The sequence below is a fragment of the Phalacrocorax aristotelis genome, chromosome 9 (assembly GCF_949628215.1).
Source record: "Phalacrocorax aristotelis chromosome 9, bGulAri2.1, whole genome shotgun sequence".
NCBI classification, from domain to species: domain Eukaryota; kingdom Metazoa; phylum Chordata; class Aves; order Suliformes; family Phalacrocoracidae; genus Phalacrocorax; species Phalacrocorax aristotelis.
In genome coordinates, this window is record NC_134284.1 from 4864855 (window position 1) to 4883272 (window position 18418).

General features: G+C 37.3%; 2 long non-coding RNA genes across 3 annotated transcripts in view; one reads left to right on the top strand and one right to left on the bottom strand.

Annotated features, from left to right (window-relative positions):
• LOC142061797 (uncharacterized) overlaps positions 1–18418 on the top strand; it is a 55550-nt gene that overhangs the window by 29683 nt on the left and 7449 nt on the right. Inside the window, exons 3-4 of one of the 2 annotated variants that reach the window (XR_012662254.1) lie at positions 9072–11097; positions 12190–12227. This is a non-coding gene — a long non-coding RNA (uncharacterized LOC142061797). The remainder of the gene's footprint in view (positions 1–9071; positions 11098–12189; positions 12228–18418) is intronic. The other variant, XR_012662255.1, reaches the window with a different exon arrangement.
• Positions 1292–6594, bottom strand: LOC142061798 (uncharacterized). The gene is made up of 3 exons (XR_012662256.1): positions 6475–6594; positions 5546–5726; positions 1292–3501 (listed from the first exon to the last, which is right to left on the bottom strand). It is a non-coding gene; the product is annotated as an uncharacterized LOC142061798 (long non-coding RNA).

Below are 18418 nucleotides of genomic sequence, written 5' to 3' on the forward strand. Positions count from 1 at the left end.
AGTGCGTAGATGCACAGTGTTTCAAAAGACACTGAAAACTGAGTTCTTTGGAACTGATTTCTGTGTGGTTGCGAGTTATTTTTTCTCAATGAAAGTCCTTACCCATTGGTCTACACATGGACAAGCCCATAATAACAGAGATTGACTCAAACGGAGAATGAAATAAATGATTGACCTAAGCTGAAATATGGTATTCAGGATTTCAGTTTCTAGAATAAATAAATACTCTCCTTTATGTCTAAAACTACATATAAATTTATGACCAATAACATTTTTACATCTAAAATGATCACAGAATGTTATTTCTAATTAATTTTATGTATAAGTACAGCAAGTTTTTTTGCAAGTAAACATTTCATAAGAATCTTTCATGCATACACTAAAGTACATGTCATACCGGGACTAACATAATGGAGTGTTATGAGTTATTACATTAAGGAGTCGTGTACTGAGGAAGATGTGCATCAAAGGCTGACATGCTTTCTGATATGCAAGCACGCATTAATCTGTTGCTTTAGAAGCTCTGGCACATGGAAAGACAAAATCTGCACCAACAGTCTTTACTTGTAACGTACGTATCTCTGGACATGGAAGGACTGACACCTACATCACTAGAATTTCTGGTTCAGGCTCAAAGTTGGTATAAATGATGAAGAAATTTAATCACCACGGAGTCAGTCTAAATGGTTGCATGACCATAGAAGTTATTCTAGCTCTCATGCTTAAATGAGAAGAGGGGTGGAGTCACGAAAGGAGAAGAAACCAACAGGAAGAGTATAAAAATAAGTAAAGCTGAGGTCTCTAACTCATTATGTTTCTTCCTCTTTATTTCACTACACACATATTGTTCTGGTTCCATGACATCCAAACTATGGTAGTTATCACTCACTTCTATTGATTTATTGATGAGCTAATTACAGCATCACTTTATTTTTCTCTGTATATGGCCAGAGACGGATAACCTTATTTGTAACATACAGAACTGGTGTCTGATCCTCAAATGTATTTATTGAAACACTGACAACAGTCTTGATTCTTACTGATGAGTTTATTTTCACAAAGGTCATGAGATAACTAGAGCCAAGTGTGTCCAGGTTTGGGATCATCCGTAACAGCGTGTTCACATCCAAGCTGATCTGAAGTAATTGATGAATGTATAAATAGATGTTGGATGAAGGAAGAACAACACATACACAAAGTGTATATATTCTTACCTTACAGAAATGAACATTTCTAGGAATTGTTGTGATCTGCCACATATATAGTGCACTTTAAACATTTTCATCTCCATATTTCTCAATGCTATATTTTCCTACTGCTAATATATGCTATGGCAGACTTGTATAGTGCAAAGAACAAAAAAAAAGATACAAATACTGAAGAGTCTGTAATCTATCTAATCACAGCTCAGTCGTTCATCTGTAAGGCATCACTGCTGAGCAGGGTGATGAAGGAAGGATTCATGTGTTAAGACATGTTATTGGGAATCTGAAGATCTGGCTTCTTTTCCTAGTTCTTCAAAAGATTTTGTGCTCAATCTTCAGCATATCATTCTGGGTTTGACTCAACGCCAAAGATAATGACAATCTTTATTTCTTGGTGCTAGAAGTTCTGTGTAATGGAGGTGGGTAATGGTGATGAAATTGTACCAAGGAGCTGTTATGCATTTGTTGTGATGTGCTTTGATATCCCCAGATGTCAGAAAGTATAGAGATGCAATGTATTTGTTACTGGTGTTTTGTTTCCCATTTTGTCATCTGCTAATGGACATAATATGTTTTAAGAAAGGCTTTGAAGATTACAGTGAGAATACTTGTAGGAAAAAAAGAGTAATGCTAGCTCTCAGCATACTTCTGATACCTGAAATATTTCTTAGACACACAATAGTATTTATCATTCCAATATTTTAATTTTATGAAAGAAGTTTGTCAAAGAAAAAATACTGATACTTTCCTTCAATTTCAATTTTTGGTAGAAATACCATGGTGTGATATACTGCATAAATACCTAATATCAAATACATACTTGGAACTTATCAACTATATTGTAACATTCACCTTCTATCTTTCTACATGCATAGGGAACAATATGACTTTCATTAATGGAGTAGAAGAAAGAGGATAATGTCCTTAATGTTTCCACTCTTTCTATTTTGAAACTTTTTTAGCTTAAGAAAATACCTGGAGTGGCTTAAAGAATCCTTAAGTATATTAGTCCAAAACATCCCAAATTCTTTTCAAATTCTCTGCAGCAGGAAAAGCAGATTCCTCTATTTCTATCGTGTTGCATGAAAGAACTCCTAAAAGATTTGGTGGAGAAAATATTTATAAATGGAAACACTATCATCACCCCTCTCCTAAATTCTCATACACAGTTGCATTTGTAAAACAAAAGGAAGAGAATCATATAAAAAGGATTAATTCATAACCCTTAAAATTTAAAAAAGACATTTTCAAAACAAATAATGAAAGATGTATTCCAATTAAGATGAAATACATTGTTTTTGTATGTCATCAAAGCCAAATTCATGAAAAATTACTTAAAAGCAAAGATGCATTTTCTGGTAAGAAAACTGGCTGAAGAAACTGTTCACATACGCTGAAGGCATGGCATTTACGAAACATCTTCACTGTTACTGCAGTTAGCAGAAATGTTTACTTTAATGAGAACAATCAACATTAGACCAGGATTAAAAGCTTCAAAAGTCTCATTTTTATTATCCGCCTCCATTCTTACTTATAAATATTGTTTTGGAGAATCTATTTTCCCAACCAAATAAATTAGGCTGACGTAATTAGAATTTCCCCATTTTCTGTGAGAAATCAACAACCAAAAATACTCTTAAATATATGAAAGGAATATTGTGAAAGGTATGCATGGCTACTGTTGACTTCCTGCATAAAACTGTCTTGCACATGGGTTTTCCACGCGTATAACTGCAGGGTGAAAGACGACATTATAAGAAACCTTCTGACAAATTGATTAATAATCTTGAGCTGCTGAAGTTCAGCTGAGTGAGCAATTAAACATTCCAAACAGCAATGAACCTTCAGAGATAATTTATGATAATTTTATGCACAAGAGCTCAGTGGCTTTTTAATTTGATAGAATGTTACTAGCACAGATTTCTAACAAGGGAGTTTCAGTGCTCCATACATCACTGAGATTACTTAAACATTTCAAATGTGGTTGATGAATGAAGTTTCCTGAGATGCGAGGAGATACAGGAGGTGTCAGAAGGTTGAGATTATTCATCATATCAATTATTGAAATTGGATGCATTGACATCATACTCCCAGCTCATATTTTATAGCCATTATAAAGACAGAGGAGAAACAACAGACTTGGTGGACTGCAGAACTCTCAGGATATCCAACTTCTTCCCTCTTTTATTCCAGCATTCTTCTGTCACCACAGTGTTAGCACTTCCAGGTGTTTCTCTGAAAGTCATTCTTAATATATAGCAGGAGAACAGGACCCTTTGGATATCATCAGCTAAACCTGGAAAACATCCCATGCAGATCAAGAGAGAAAAAGGAGGTTAGATAAAACAACATGAGTCTAAACTCAGTTTGCCAGAAATGCAAATACTGTGTCATTTTTGCTGAAGGAGACAGGTTTCCCTACATTCTTCCACATAATTTTTTTGCCTTTTTGTTGCTTTCAAAAAAATGCATAGGGTAGTACATTCAAACAAGTCAAATATTTTTAATTCCTAGAATATTTCCCTTTCATTGTTTTATTTCTTGTTTTGGCAAGTAACATATAATGTTTTAATCTTGGATTTCTGACATCTTCATGACAGTTTGAAATACACTAAGCTAAACTAAAGTAAATAATTTAAAGGGGCTTTCTTTATTATATGAACAAAGATAAAGTCGATGCTTTGAATGGAACACTGAAGCACTCAGATACCACATGTTTTAGAGAACAGCCAGTTGGTGAGATTTTATTTGTTTTTAACACCACTATAATGATCCTGACAACACATCATCATTTCACATATCCAAACAGTTATCCTTTCAAGCATGCAAAGAATAGAATGCTGAAAAATGGAGGCTAAGGATGGGCAAAAAATGTTGCTGGAAGCAGGACAGCAGCCTATTGCTTAAACTCCTTCAAATGAGAGATCACTTCATTCATGTAAAGCACTATTAGTTAAAATACTCCTCAAAGCTGAGGAGCTATGCAGACAGCTTGGAGAGTGATAGGTGGGAGAGTGGGAGTGTTTGCACAGACCTTGTGGCTTCAAATCCTACTTCAGACTAGAACTATTAGTCTGACGTTAATGAAGAGGGTTGTCTGACCCTTTATGTGTCTTCAACGTTATTGTTTCAAGAGCTGACTTCTGCACAGATCCAAACGCATTATCAACACCTCTCGACATAACTGAAAGTCTCCCACCCTTGAAGAATGGAGTCAGCATTAGCGGAAGAATCACAGAAATTGATAAGGAAAAGAAGTTCCATAAAAATAATGATAAAATTCTGGAACTCCCACTAGATATTACTGAAGAAATGCAGCAGAATTGGCGAGCAGGTTCCATGCGTAGCTAAAGATAAGTAGGTCTGAACTTCTGGCATCGAGGTTCTCTTCCTTAAAAAGCTTACTTCATATGAGTCAAGAGTTAGTTTCACTCCCATCTAAATAAAGAGAATGCTTTTCCCAAAAGAATATTAAAATAGATCCAAACATTGGTCATTGAGGAAAATTCCCTGGGGAGGAAAAGAAAGAACTCCAAATTGGGTGAGCAAAAAAAATTCTTAAAAAACCCCACAACTTGGAAAACTTGACACAATTAAAAGGTTGAAAAAGTATGTTTGTCTCACCTAAAGAACGGATTGAAACAGTCCTCCAACACAGAAAATTGGTATAAATAGAATGATCTTATTGTAACCTCTAGCACATTGCTGCAAAGTGAAATATTAAAAACCAAAAGCGTTCTATCTTACTTAGAACTTACTTCACCTACTTAGTAAGTGAACTTACTCCTGAGACAAGGTATCTGGAAGCAAGCTGTTGAGAAAATTCTAATATTAGAGTCTTTTACCAAAAAGTTACTCAAAAAAAAAAAAAAAAATGGTAAGAATATCTTCAACCCTCTCTCAGAACTGGTTATTGATCTAGGTAACTTTTCATGGTCTGTGTCTCAATTTAGCGGCACATAATACATAGTTAAAGCCGAGAACAGGAAGCAAGTATTATGTAATTTCAAATGAGATACCGAAAGGCTAAACCATCTCCTTTCTTAAGCACTGTTAATCTTTCTGGCGGCTTGCACAATCTTGTAACCTCAGCCTTTCTGGATAATCAAAATGGCACTTGCCTGACTCTGCAGGAGCTTCCCTGGGAAGTGGCCAGACGGGTAGGTAGGAATGAAGCAAACACTGAGGTGACCTAAATGTCCTTTTCAGGAACCTCTGGTTCTCCTAACTCTTTCTTCTGAAACAGCCTCTGATTATTTTTTTCTTTTACTCAAAAGGGTCAAATTTGGTAAGAATACTGGACACTGATGTAAAACACTCCCACCTACAAAGTTACATACCTCGGGTATAGTCCATGTCCTCCTCAGTCCCAGGCTCACAAATCTCCACGACAATCCTTCCTGGAACGCAGAACAGCCAAAGTAGCGGTAACTCCAGAATCTACAGAGGGTTTGCACCTCTCATTTCATTGCACTCAAATAATAGCACCTGGAAGAAAAAAATGGTTCACCTGACAGCCTGCTGCCACAGGACATTAGGACAACGTTTTCAGTCAAGTTCCACCAGTTCAGTTGGTTAGTCTTGATGAAATTTCTCTCATTTCCCCAGAAAAAGCTTCAAAACTGGTCTCTCCAAAATGTTAGCAAAGAATGAGTATCTCTAAGAATTTCTGTGTGTGAAATTAAGGGAGACCTTTTTTTTCCTTCCCTTTTTTTTTTTTTTTTTGAGCTAAAACAATATGTATGGAGAAAGAGCATTTAAAATCTTTCTTCTTCAAAATTAATTAAAACAAAGTTATTAAGAAAATGATAGGAAAAGTGCAATTGCCATCTGAAAACGTGTCCTGACAAATTTGGAGAATAAATTAAATCTCTAATAGAGAAATGTTAGTTCTGCTTTCAGTGTCAATGCAGCCTTACAGAGACTCTTCTGATGCTTCCATAATGTGCCAATCAATGTTCAAAAGTACAATTATTTGTTTGTATTCTTGAAGAGAGACACACAAAACAATTCTGAAGGCCTATTTTACTAATCTATGGTAATGAAAATGAAATATTAATCATATAGTCAACTGTACTGAAAAGCAGTGCATACCTAAACTTGTACCTATAATACTCTTTTGACAGCAATGTTATAGTTCAGTTTTGGCAGCTACATTTGTTATTTTTCAGGCAAAGCTGGCAACAACTCAAAGTCATGGAAACATTGGGCAAACTCCAGCAGCCCTTTCTTAGGCAAGATGTCTATTTAAACACAAGATTTAACCTACCTTTTAATAGGATAAAAAATGGATGACCTGGATGAATGGAGTATCTTAAACTTCCTGCAAAATAGGATAGTCTTCTTGTTTGCACTGTTTAATGTTTTGATTTCCCATTCATTGCTGAGCCTGTAATGAGCATCAGTTATTACATGGTGGCTCAGCTCCAACATAAATAATTTAACCTCCCCCCCTTTATTGATTTATATTAGCATTTATAGATGGCACTTATTGTCTTTATGGAGCCCGGGTTCTCACAGTAATTAAGCTCAAATTTAAAATAAACAATGACATCCAATATGGGTTGTTGAAATATCCTGCAAAGTTTCTTGCCTAATGCCTACATTCAGTTTAGACTTCATCTCTTTGCCATTCTAAAAATCCTAACTAGACAAACCAAATGAAACCAAACAAATAATCACAGCAAAAAAGAACAGCAGGGAAGGCACGTATTCAGTCTTGAAATTACTATGGAATGGGTTTGTCAAAATTATAGTGTCAATATTGTACCAGATGTCACTCCTCTTTTTTTTGCGGTGATACTGTGTGTAAGCTTATCTAGCTCAGTGGTATCTTTCTCCTGAAAACATTTTTACCATAACTGGAGAATGTTATAGTTTATTGGTTTATCTCCAAGTCCTCCAGTGCCCTTGGACGCACGGTAAGTTTTTCTTTTCTTTTGCTCTCAGGAGACAAATTTATACCTTACTTACAGTGCATTCATGTAAATCTCAATTAATTCTGTTGATTTAAGATCACAACTGCCCTTATTGGTAAATGGTAACCATTGTGTACAGTAGCATAAAAATGGGCTGCCATGAGAAAACTTTTTTCCGAGCCATGAACAGCAATCTGCACATCCTCCAGGAACAGAAACCAGGACTATAGTTGCTCTTTGATAATTGGATCTCTGCTAAATTATTTTTCTTCTTTCATAACAACTATGAACATATAAGAATCATAAACATTATTAAAATGTTATAAATATTACAGAATGATTATAAATATTATTTCAGAAAAGGTCCTCGAGAGCAGTTTTCTAATGCACATAGAACATTCAAAAGTTAATTCAAATTGGAAGCCCTCACATCACTGAAGCCTCTCCGTGAACACTTTCTAATTTCAATTTAAAACCTCACCTGGAATTATTCTGACAATTTAAAAAAATGTGGGAAGCAACCACTAAGCGTGCAGCTGAGACTTAAAACACTTGTCCAAAAATAATACGATATCTGACTCTCCTACCCATAAATCTAGCATAAGCCCTAAGCCTGGGCAGAGATTTGTGTCAAGTGACGTACTGAAGCTACAGCTGGAAATACTAAGTGGGAGAGAGTTCCCATATCACGCAGTGCTGATATGGCTTTGCAACCTCTTTGCAGCCCCACCCTCTTCATGGGTCTCTCATCTTTTCCTCCCTGCATAGCCCTAACCCTATGCCTAACCCTAAGTGTGGGTGGGCACTTCTGTAGTGGGACATGCTGAAGCCCCTTGTGAAAAGGACGAGAGTGGGACGAGTCTCACAGAAGCCCCCACTTTTCTTCCTCAGTCTTCCTCCGCATCTTTTTGCTCTTCCTACGGGTCTCTTATCTCTGTCAGGGAAAAATAAAGGCAGTTGCTGCTCAGCAGGGGAAGGGGAATCTGGAGGCCGAGCATCACAGCATGGCAGGCAGGAGCCATGGACTCACCAGCAAAAGGGCTTAGTCCTGTCATACATGAACAAGCCAGTAAGTCAGCCCATGGGTCAGGGTCAGAGTCCCCAGGCACAGGCATGGCTGCAAAGTAGCTGCAACACAGCCCAGGCGTAAGCCAAGTGTGAGCGCCTCTACGTAATGCAGCTGCAAGTGAAGGAGGTAGGAACCCCTGCTACAGCTTCTTCCAGCTCTTCCTCGGAGAACTCCAAGGCCAGCTGAGGCTTCTCAAACGGGTCTCATCTGTGAGAGCTTTCCTCCAGGAGGAGGGAGGATTTTCCCCTCACTGTCCCTAAGCCTTGCAGGAAACACCTGCCGCGGGTACGCTGAGTCCCCAGGGGAAAGTCTGAGTAGGGAAAACCTCTCATAGCAGCCCATGCTTTGCTTGGTAGCCTTCTAGAAGCCGTGCCCTCTCCAAGGGTGCCACCTTTCTCCCTCTTTCTACCCTAAGCCTAGTCTTAACCCTAACCCTGGTTTTAGAGGTTTTGGTACACTTTTCATTAAATCTTTCTGCTAGTCCTTGAAATGTAACTATGCTTTTAAAAGACATAGCTAAATGAAAGACTCCGGTTTTCCTTACCTACACTATCTTTTCTTATTGTTTTAAATGAAACATTATCTATGTACATGGTATATGTGTGTCACGTGTGGGCTTTATTTCCTGGTAGATTATGTGGTGCTTCCTTCATTGGTTTTCCCTCAGAGTGATCTGTAGAGTGTTCTTTAAGAGATCCCAGTTTTCAGAATAACAAAAATTCCTGCTGTGATTCAGTAGCTTCATGTAAAGAGCATAATATTGTATGATTATTTTTAACTGCTTCTGCACAATAGTCAGGTAGTTAGTGTAAAATAGTTGTATAACTGTATAAACCAAAGCTATATTTCTAATCTTAATTTTGCAACTTCTATTTACAGTTTATTCTAGGTTTACATGTTTGTCTTTATCCTGATGCTTCTTTCATCATTTATTCTATCTTATCACTGTGAATAATTTCCAACTAATAAGTTGTTCTGGATTTTACTCCAGGAAGAGGAGACACGATAAATCTGATCCAAAGCCACGGAAGTTAAATGGAAAATCCAGCATTATGACCAATTAGAAATATCCATTTAACTTTGTTACGATTTTTGCAAAGCTGCAAATTGGTCCCAAATCATTCTCTTGGACATTTTTGATACTCCATGTAAAGGAATTGAATCGTGCTGTCTAATTGCTGTTGGTTTACTAAGTGACAAGGCATCGTTTCTCTGATATGTATTCTGATAGAATAAAACTGTTAAAACATTTTACAAATATTTCGCTGAATTTTATACTTAATTTCAGCAAACATTAATGCCAGTGAAGCTTGATTGCCGCAGCGTCTGCAGAAATGAACCCAAAAGAAGTGTGAATGTTTCTGCAACCAACTCATTTTAAGTCTAGCATGAATAAAGTACAGTTAGCTTTTTGTACTATCGATCAACTGTAAATATTATGATATATTTTTCCAGTAAGAACTGGCACCCAGCTACAGATTTACAGCCTCAAGCAACATCGCTTCTATTTTGAAATCATGGTTAAACACCTTAAACACCTGAACAGTCTTACTCAGATTGATAATTCAACTGACTTCACTTTGAACTCAGAAGGACCACTCTTCCGAGTGCAGTTTCTCAAGCATAAGCACTTGCAAGACTTAGCCTTGTATTTGCTGTTCTGAAACAGTTCACTTCCTGATTTTGCCTTAGAAATGCTAACGGAAAACTTAACGAGGATAACGCGTTTTCAATCAAAAGATTAAGAGAATTGCTTTGGTTTTTCTTTTGACGAGTAGATGTATTTTATAACACATATATAATTAATTTTATAATGTACCTTATATAGAATACATATAGAAGTCTAGAAAACTATAGAATATACAGACTATAACAGTTCTGTAATTGCTAAGATTATTGAGCAGAGAATGACAGAAATCCTCAAAGCATTCTTTTTGAAAGGGCCAGGTGAATACATGGGACAAAGCACATGGTTTTGAATGACACATTCCTGATGTGAGGGAAAAGAAAAATACATGGATATCAGTAACAAAACTGTATTAAGCTCACTTGTTTCAGGATCAAGTCCTAAACAGCAGAAGTTTTATGAATAAAAGGTGCAAGGGGGTTTTTTGCTTCCTTTGGGATGCCTGACAGAGCAGTCAAGAAGAGAAAAGTGGCAGCCAGAACAGAGAAAAAAGTCAAACCATTTCTCACGTTAGTAAACAGAGTGATTTCAGAATGGACGTTACAGAGGATGAAGGGAGAAATTGTATGATGGACTTACAGAAAGAAAACAAACAGTAAAGAGACATTAAGGACAATTTCCTTCAGCCTCTGCTATGAGAATCTGAGACACGGACCGATGTTCACAGACAATTTTCAAAAATATTTCATTAGCACGCATATATCCAGCCCTCACCTTCGGAGAAGACAGTGACACCAGCAGTATGCATACACATAAAAACACATCTGTTAGAAATACACTAATTATTTTTCATAGTGTGTTTCTACTGCTGGACCCTTACTGCCTGCATTCCGTTGACATCTCAGCATGAGATGCGCAAGCTGAGAGTCAGACCCCCAAAAGGTACCTGTTCGGAAGACACACATACAGTGGTTACCTTGGCAACAGACACACGTGAAAGCTCTCAGAAGAGCTTTTTTCTCACATATTCATTTTTTCTGCTCAAGAGCGTTGGTTCGTATATATATGTAGGTTCAGGCTACAAACTTTATCAATCAGCCTACAGCTGCACAGTTTTAGCTCTGACTTTTGTTCTTTTCTGCATTCCAGCAGCTTATGATGAATATTTGCTGATAAATGGAGAGACTGGTATCTGGCAGAGCATGCTGCTCCACTAGAAATATACAAACCGCTGCTACAACTTTACAGACCATTTATATGAACTTTTGAAGTAGGAAGGTTTGTATTACTAGTGAAGAGATGCCTATTTCTGTGATTCTGTGATTCTGTGATTCTGTTACTGCTGAAATAAAAAATCCCCAGATCGACTCTTCCCAAACTTTCTGCCTTAACGTACTTGTACATGCATGCTTAAAACACATACCCGTACTAGAACTTACATTATTACTAGGTAGAGTTGAAGTACTTTATTTATATTGAGTATTAGCATTGCTGTCTCACAGGCACAGAGAATGACCCCAAACATGTAATATGAGTTATGTTACTTGAAGTCTCCTCATTTTGGAATCAGCTTCGTTTGGAATCAGTTTTGAATGTTATAAATTGCTGCCTTATTATAGCAAAAATTTATAACTCATCTGCAAATATCATAGAAGCGGTCTGTTTTAAACAGTGGATTGTATATCTTATAATGTATTAATATTAGTATGATCAGAAATTAAGGTAGAAGAAATGTGTTCATAATGCTCCATCAAAAGTCCAATTAGGTACAAGTTTGGAAGGTCTCTTTTCTCATTCAGGCCCCTTACAGTTCTTCTTCCAACATAGCTCATGCTAGATTGGCTGGACGTGATTATGCTCTTCATCACGTTTTACACAGACATAGCTGCTTCATTTTCGCTGGTATAATACTGGCCTAGGAGTAAATCTAACGGCCATTGCATTTATCTGCGATCTTATCAGTGTCCTCAGCGAGTGAAGAATCAGTTTACGTGATACCTGTTCTCTCTCTTTCATCCCCCTAGCAGAAGTAATACCTTGAGACACTAGTGGCCTTTTCGGCTTTGGGAGGCACTTGTGTTTATATTTATAGATTGTATTTATAACCAGAACCAGGAGCTTTTCCTGTGCCTTCACCTCTGGGATGCTGGTACTGGTAGCTGATGGTGCTAATAGACTTCATCCTATGTGGGACGTAAAAACATTATCTCCCGCCAGTTCTCATACAAGACCACTGAGGGTGTAAAACAGGACTTGTATTAATGGAAAGGTTCCTGCATTTTAGTTGGTTTCGACATAGGTCTTCTACTTCTGCAGTTTCTACTGATTCATTGCACTAACCAGGATGCAATTTTTTTTCTGTCAGTACAGGTGAAAATATAGAAAAAGGAATACTGTCTTCCTTGTAAGTAAGTATTATTTGTAGTGGAAAATACCAGAAATGCAAAACTGTTTTCAAAGTACTTGAGCTTGAAAAAACAAGGATTTGACAGAGGTGTTCTGCAACTATTTATTTTGTTTCAAATTCTGAGTTCTCTGTCTGTCTCCTTCTCTATCGATTTTTTTAAGGATTCACTACTAAGTTGTAAACCTGGCCTTTATGGTATTTCTGCTCTGTTTTATTTTCCAGCACAAAACCATGCTACTGTACAGTAAGGCTAAATGTGAAGGAGAGGTAATAATTTGTCAGTGTTTCAAGCAGAATTCAGGGACATTTCAAAATGTTTTTTGTGATTTGGGCTTCCAACTTTAAAATGTGATGTATAATTGACATTTTGATACTTCGAGGCCATGGTGTATTCTCACACTTCCATGAAAAAAAACCCAACTTGCTGACACAATCAGGAAACAGATGGTGACGAAGATCTTGTATTTAATATGCCAATCATTATGCTTTACTTGCATATTATCATCTCATTCATGAGGCCACTATATGAAGGAATTTTGCTATGCCTCTGCAAATCAATCAAGAAGTCTTTTAATATTTTTTAAAATATAATTTAGGTCTTTATTTTACTTTCTATGTTTCATTATATTTGGGGTGGAGTGTTTATGCAAATTTATTACACATGAAAAATGCTTTGACAATCCTGTGGCTAGAATAGATGTCAGCAATGAAATATTCACTATAGATAGCTTCAATAGAGAGACCAAGAAATGACTTGGCAACCGAAGTACCCACATTTTCCATACTTTGCTGCGGTCCTTAATCCAAAGGCAGTGACATAGTAAGACACTATGAAGGATGATGTCGAGTAGGAGGATGGATTTTGTAATGTGGCCTCATATCTACTAAGACCTGGACTTCAGTCAAAATTTCTGCTCAAGAAAACCACAGATGGCAGATTACCAATACATTTCAGTTAGAGCTAGCACTGGATTTGAAATCACTGAGTACCTGAGCCAAGCAAACCTCTTCTTCAGCTCTGAAAATAGGCGTTTTCCTTGGAGACTGCCTGACTCAGAGTCCCATCGCATAGGATTGAGTCCATCCACTCACAAACTGAGCCAGGACCCTCCTTGGACAGCCTGAGGTCCTCTGAAGATGTTTTGGCCCGCTATTGCAAATGGTGAGAAAAAGGCGGTTCTTTCTCCTTTATTTCTATCCTGCAATGCCCAGAGAAAGCTTCTTCATTCATAAGGGCCAAACATTCACGTTTAGAAGGAGCAGGGGTATTGTTAGCACCATTTTTTTTCTGTCTTACTCCCACGATAGGACAATGCCTCTGACCTGGGTATAGTTAGGTAGCTATTTGAAAAGTTACATATTCCTCCTGAAGTGGATGGAAATATACCCTGGCTTTCAGCTAGTATAAGGTGTGGGGAGAAGACAGAGGCAGAATGGTTTTGTGCTGAAACTTAGAAAAGAAGCTATTTATGGAGGAAAAAAAAGGAATTTTGTGCCATTGTTCAACACAATAATGCCATTTCAGGCACAGTACACTTCAGCAGCTATTTCACTGATAGAAATCTCATAAGAAGCAAGTGGTCCTAAGTGCAAGAGAAGTGAGCCTATGTTTCTTTTATACGTCTCACAACACAGAGTTTATGGTAGCCTTTCAGCATATCACTGTTTCTTTCCCCCTCTAGTTCCCCCTTCCTAACCTCCAGCCATTTCATACCACTTGCAACGTCCTCTGTTAGACCAGATCTTCACTGACTCGTAAATGGGAGTTCTACGTCATCCCTGTTTTGTTCTATTCCCTTCATCGTGTGGCATTCTTCATTTAGCTTGTCCAAGCAGGTTTGAGGTTTATGAAACCAGAAATCCTCAAAGCTGTAATACTGTGTTCCTTTTCATTGGTTTAAAAACAAAACAAAAAAAAACCCCAAACAAACCCAGAACCCTACCAGCCCAAGACAGCATTGTGTAACAGCTGAGCTGCTCTTAAACACAGGGTCAGATTTACTGTTTGTTTCATTACTTATCAAAGACAGTGGCTTACACACCTTGCACTATCTAGACAGCAGCCGTGGGATGTCAAAAGTCAAGGTTACATCAGCTCTTGACTTTATCCAGGCTTGATGATGTACAATGTCGCTGCAACACAGCACTTCCTCTTTGTTCTGGGGGAACTTGATTCATAATGAGCCCATCTAGGGTGTACTCAGATTGTGATAAAGAGCTCTGTACAGAGGCTCCTATTTTAGAGAAGCAGGTGTTGGCTTTGATTAGAGAAAAATGACATCATCCAAGGGAGAGGAGAAAAAAAAGCAAAGGGAAAGGAAGGCAAAAATAGAAAAAAAGTGGCAACCAGACACAAATACATTTGCACATATAAAGCTGTTCTAATGAGAGCCAAATTGATTTGACATTCAGTGGCAGTTTGAAGCCAAAAAAAAGCAAAGCAGCCTACAAAAGGCCCAGCTCATTGTTTATGGAGTGTCATACTTCATCATCTGTGAGACCAATAACAGTGATGGGAAGACCTTTAAAAGCAGGGAGTTTGCACAGAATGGCTGCGTGGATACCGCTGATGTCAGATCCAATAGAATGATTGTGAGCTATTTCCTGAATCGAAATCATGTTTGTCAGATGAAGTAGATGCTCTCTACAGATTATATCTTAGAGAAGAGGATTGGGTACATTGTTAGAATTCTTGGCTGAGTTCTCCTAGGCAGACACAGTCACAATACTTGTCCTATGATGGGTACAGATCATCCAACTGCCCTGAAGAAAAAAAAACAGAGAAGAGAAAATATTACATAACATGCAGCTCCCAGTACATGAAAATTAATCTCTTTACGAAAAAGTACTTTGCACAAAATCATGTAAATTAATGTAGGCACCCCTTTCCTCATCCTTATTTTCAGCGATAACTTTGTAAATATTTTTACAAACACAACTTTTTACGTTTTCTTTAAAACAGTGGACCCCTTTCATTAGTAGACTGGAGAATACACTTCATCCATCTCTGCTTTCAGTTAGAACACCTGGCGAGGAGTGACATGTTTATCAAATGTTGGTGAATGCCAACATGAATTAAATAAGCCTTCAAAAAAACATGAGATGCTATAGCCTTGTACAGGAAAGGATATGTGCAGAAAGCAGTCTCTCTCTTTCTGCCTTCAAGCTACGAGCTCAATCTAGATATCACAATATTGATATTAAATTCTGATACTAATGTTTCTGTTTAGATTTCACTAGAAAATCTGTTTCTTTCTTGGGGGAAAATTCGGGAATTTCAGCCTCCTGCGCCTCAATTCTCTAATGACTCACTCGAATACAAATAGATAGTGATCTCAAATTAGCAAGTCCTTAATCACATTTTACGTGTAGTATCTAGTGTGGCTTCATAAATCAAAAAGCACTATCAGGGTGACCAAACTCATAATGGATGGCACAAGTATAGACAAAAAAATTAAGAGAGACAAGATACATGGAGTTAGGCTTAAATGAATTAATTAAACATTTTATTTGATTCACATTGAAAACAAAAATCTTTTTAACCATTCTTTTGCGAACCTTTCATTCTGTTTCCTGTAAATATTTGAGTCTGTGAGTTTATTAGCATGACCACCCACCAAAATAAATAGATCAGTAGGTCAAAATGTTTAAATATTCACAAAAAGCCAACACTACATCTATATTAAAAATTGTATTCTGTGACATATGAAGACAGTGTATATTGGCTATGAATTATGTATGCAGACATAATTCCTGCTGTGTTACCTTTGTGTTGTAAATCATACAACTGAGTTTCTTTTGTCGTATTTAGGAGAATTATAAACCGCACTGGAATAAACTACAAATTTTGAATACTGGAATATAGTTTTCTAAATTCACTCTGTGATAGTACCTGGAGATTCAAGGCGACACCTATTCTACCACAGCCTTGACTTCAGTTTGCAGGAGAAAGGGGGTTGCTCTTTGTCTAAAGCCCGCTGGCTTAGTAGTCAGCCTGAAGTCCTGCAGTCATGGCATTTAATTCTACTGAATTAAATATTAAAATGCAGTCAGCATGATAAGGCCTCTAACAAGTGGATTTCACTTTTCTCAGGATGTAAGTGTTCTCATGGAAAATTTTGTTGTAGAAAAAATATGCAAGAAATCAGTTATTGGAGACTGAAGAAATGCATCGCTACCAAATTTTGTGAAAAAATTTAGAATATTACCTTTTAGGATTCAGTGCCAGAATTATAACACCACAGAAGTGAATGCAAGTAATTTACATTTCCCTTAGAGCTATTGTTTCACACTGTCTGAAGATTCAGGCTATGTCTTTCACTGCTGAGAAGCTATGTATTTTACATCAAGCAATGTAAACTTTTATAAATTAGTAAAAACAAGGAAAAGACAAATTTCACTTTAATCTAACTAGTCAAGGTTAACCTCAGGCCCACATCTGCCATTATGCTGACAAAAAATAAAGAGAAATCACATGATGTTAACAGCGAAAATACAACCTTTGCAAGAGAACACTGTACTGATTGCCTGCTGCTCACATTGGCATCTTCCCTCCACAGCTCTACACTCACAAAGTCTGAAAATACTTCGCATTTTTGCCTTGTATTTCCTTCCACATCTGTGAAAAGGTACCGTTTTTATATGCAATTCTGAAAAAGATGGAACCACAGTAAACAGGTTAAATGTACAAACTTTTGCACATATGTTTAAAAAAAATAATACATTGGTACAAATTACAATGAATTATTTATATTAGTTACAGTCAAAATATGTTTTTCATTTAGTCACTGTCTGCTTTCTGTGCCATATCAAGATCAATATGACAAATGACAACCAGGTGTCATTAAGCTGGAAAACTGTCTTCAAGTACTAGACTTAGGCACCTGATTCTGCCTAGTTCATCAAAAGGATCAAGGACACCTGATTCAGATGTGTAATTACCAGGTATGAGACAGCTGTTTCATCGAGCAGAAAGAGCTGACCAAGTCACTCAAAGCTAAAGATAAGCTGAGAAATAAAGGTTTTAATTTCATTTTGTTTCCCTAACACTGAAGGCGATTAACTTCTGCAACAAATAAACTCAGCAAGTGGTAATTACTCCATTGCCTGAATATCTGCAGCAGAAAGGGATTTTTTTTCCCTGAAAGACACGCTTAACTAATCCAAAGCTGGCACAAAATTTGTTGCCAGAGATAAAGGTGTGGAAACTCCTCTTCTCTGATACCTTACACTAAGTGTGTAACTTTGCATAGCACTTCCTTGCTGGTGGGGTTTGGGTAGTCTAGATAGATGGCTCCTGAGTGGTGCCTGACACAAGTCACTTGGCTCAGAAAAGAGGACGTAGGATAAAATTTGATGTGCCTGTGTTATATGAAGATCAAATAGTCTGGATAACCCAGGGTTCTCCTTAGTTTTAAAATTGACAAGTCTCTATTAGTATCTCTGGGATATACACGTACACACAAGGAACAGAATGAAACCCTAGAGGAGTGAAAATGTTCCTGATCTATTCAAAAAGTGGTTCTTCAGATTTTTAGCCCCTCAACGTATGCAGCCTTGTCTGCAATATTGTAGTGAAGATAATTTTATTTGCATCCTTTTTACTTCCAGTGTCCACAACCTGTTTACGTACATCCCATACATCTAAGTCTGACTGTACCAGGTTTTATTCCATTTATCTAGCTTCAGCTGAATTACTTAGTAAATCCCAGCCTGCTACTCCTTTCAAAGCTCAGTAGGGTCACTGAGTCTGCACAGACACTGCTAAACACATTCTGAAGAAGGCTGGGTTAAACAGTTACACTGAAAGCCTCACTGACACAGGTAATCATTACTGCTGATGGCAAAAAGACGATAGGATGGCGTTAAAAAAACACGGTAGGATTTACACTTAGGTAACTAAGAGAGTTGATGGTGGGCTTCTAAACAGGACAGATTAAATACAGACAATAAGATAATAGCAAGCAGTTTTACACATTTTCAGTATAAACCTTCAGTGAAAAAAAAAATCTCTTATCAAGGAAGCGTGACTACTGACTACAAGTTCTACTCCTTAGAGACTGGTTATTTTTAAAGAGAAAATTTTCTCCTGCTTGGGAATCTAGTAAGAAATTATTTTCACGAGGAAGGTAGCAAGAGAGTAGGACTTACTCTGGAAGAAAACTAAAATGCAAGTCCCTCTTCTCCTTGCCT